Genomic DNA, 2,919 nt, shown 5'->3' with positions numbered 1-2,919 from the left:
TAGTTTTCAATTTAAGCGTGCATTTCCCATTCAAAACTCAAATACCTACACACGTAGTCCAATTTCCCAACAACAGAAACGAACACAGTAAAAATCCGAACGATAAACCGTTTCCTTTTTGATATACGTACAATGTATATACTTTTTTTTCTAATATACGATATATTAAAGGCTCACTTTTGCGATACGACGTAATTGACAATAGACAGAGCGTTCTAGACCTCGTTCGCACACCGACGAACCTCCATAAACTCGTATAGGGCTATTAGAGGTGATAAGGATACTTAGTAGGCTGGTAGTTCATACGCTCCTCCAACTGCTAATAACGTTATTCGCTTATCTGCTAAAACAGAGTGCGATATCAACCGTTCTAGAGCTGCTCCGGGCGAGGATATTAATTTGGCAAGAAGCACTGAAAAAATGTAAGCGTAAGCCACTACCTATTTATTCTTGTACTTATGAAGTGTCTCCGAATATGGAGATTCGTTGCTTGTGATTACGTATCGTAAACAGATTATGTTTGAGAGGCTTTTTTCTTTTTGAAAATCTATCTGAAATACTTGGCAGAAGTAGCCAAAACAAATTTGGAACGTGTATATTAATATATTAAGAGGGCTGTATACCCGAAACCTTAATTTTGTTGCCGTTCCTTTCTTCTATATATACATATATTGAGAAAATATGACTAATATATATATATATATATATATATATATATATATATATATATATATATATATATATATATATATATATATATATATATATATATATATATATATATATATATATATATATATATATATATATATATATATATATATATATATATATATATAAACATATATATTGAGTGAATGTGACAGATACGCAGATTACGCTTCGACCAGATAATACGTGTTTTAAATCGACAAAATCGAGGTTTCGTATTCTCCAGTTTTCTCCTCCGAAACTCGACCAATTTAAAAAAAAATTTCATCATCGATATGAGGAAGATATTTTCTATGTTTATGTGGTCGTACTTTTTAAAAAATAAACCGTTAAATAAGCACGCTGGACTCTTTTCGTGGGTGTAAAAGAGAGGCGATTTTATAGATGTTTGGCGGCTCCTAGCTCCTATAAAAAATAACTAATCAAAAAAATGAAACCACAGAAACATGCCTATGGTGGATATCCATAGCATATAAATAATTTCTCTAGTGCCATACATGAGGAAGGAAGAAGTGTAATACGTTTGTATAGACAAAGAGCTGGTGTCCAGCCCTCTAACATAAATTTTTTACTTGACTAGTACGTGAGAATCACCATTGTTTATTTTTCTGTGTCACTTTTAGTTAGTTTTAAACCGAAGACAAGATTTTTCATTATATAATAGTTACCAATATCTATATATATATATATATATATATATATATATATATATATATATATATATATATATATATATATATATATATATATATATATATATATATATATATATATATATATATATATATATATATATATATATATATATATATATATATATATATATATATATATATATATATATATATATATATATATATATATATATATATATATATATATATATATATATATATATATATATATATATATATATATATATATATATATATATATATATTATATATATATATATATATATATATATATATATATATATATATATAATATATATATATATATATATATATATATATATATATATATATATATATATATATATATATATATATATAATATATATATATATATATATATATATATATATATATATATATATATATATATATATATATATATATATATATATAATATATATATATATATATATAATATATATATATATAATATATATATATATATATATATATATATATATATATATATATATATATATATATATTATATATATATATATATATTGATATATATATATATATATATATATATATATATATTATATATATATACATACATACATTATTATATATATATATATATATATATATATATATATATATATATATATATATATATATATATATATATATATATATATATATATATATACATATATATATATATATATATATATATATATATATATATATATATATATATATATATATATATATATATATATACATACATACATTCCATGAGTTTGCAGCTCCTTTTTAAAATCAAATAAATGAATAAGCAATTTCTATTGCTTACCATAAAATTGTATCACTAGATAAATTTCTTCACAATCTAGTGAAGTCAGTCAACAGGAAGAAGATTTGTACACATTTTCTGTACTTGCTTCTGAAAAGGATTTACTCAGTAGGTATGTATAGGAAAGGAAATGTTGAACACTTTCAGAATCTGCCAACGATTGTGTTGAACAAAATATATCCCATGCCAAATAAAATATGTTTAAAAAATCTATATTTTCAAATTACCCATCAATTTTATTATTATCTATGTGTAAAAATATTATCGATTTCCTAGACAATTTTTGGGAACTGATGCGAGAATTCATTTTTCTTGAGAAATTAAAAACAATCGAAATATCAGAAACACTATCTGTACATGTTTTAAATCTATACTAGAGACCAAATATATGTATGTATGTACATATATACTGGGTACCACACTGGAGACTTTAGATGGGAGAAAACACACCTCATTTAACACTAGTGTGAATCATGAGATAAAAACACCGTAATTACATTCACCTTAAACGAAATCATAAAAAATGGAAAAAAATTGCTTATACTTAAATTTATATACATATATTCGTATATAATATTTTATTTTATTATATCGTATAATATATTATATTAATAATATTACATAATATATTATTATTATTAACATGTACACTTACCTTTAGAGATCGCTCCA

This window comes from Arctopsyche grandis, chromosome 4, assembly GCF_051622035.1.
Source record: "Arctopsyche grandis isolate Sample6627 chromosome 4, ASM5162203v2, whole genome shotgun sequence".
Taxonomy (NCBI): Eukaryota; Metazoa; Arthropoda; class Insecta; order Trichoptera; family Hydropsychidae; genus Arctopsyche; species Arctopsyche grandis.
The sequence above is the reverse complement of the archived record's forward strand: the minus strand, read 5'-3'. Positions refer to the sequence as shown.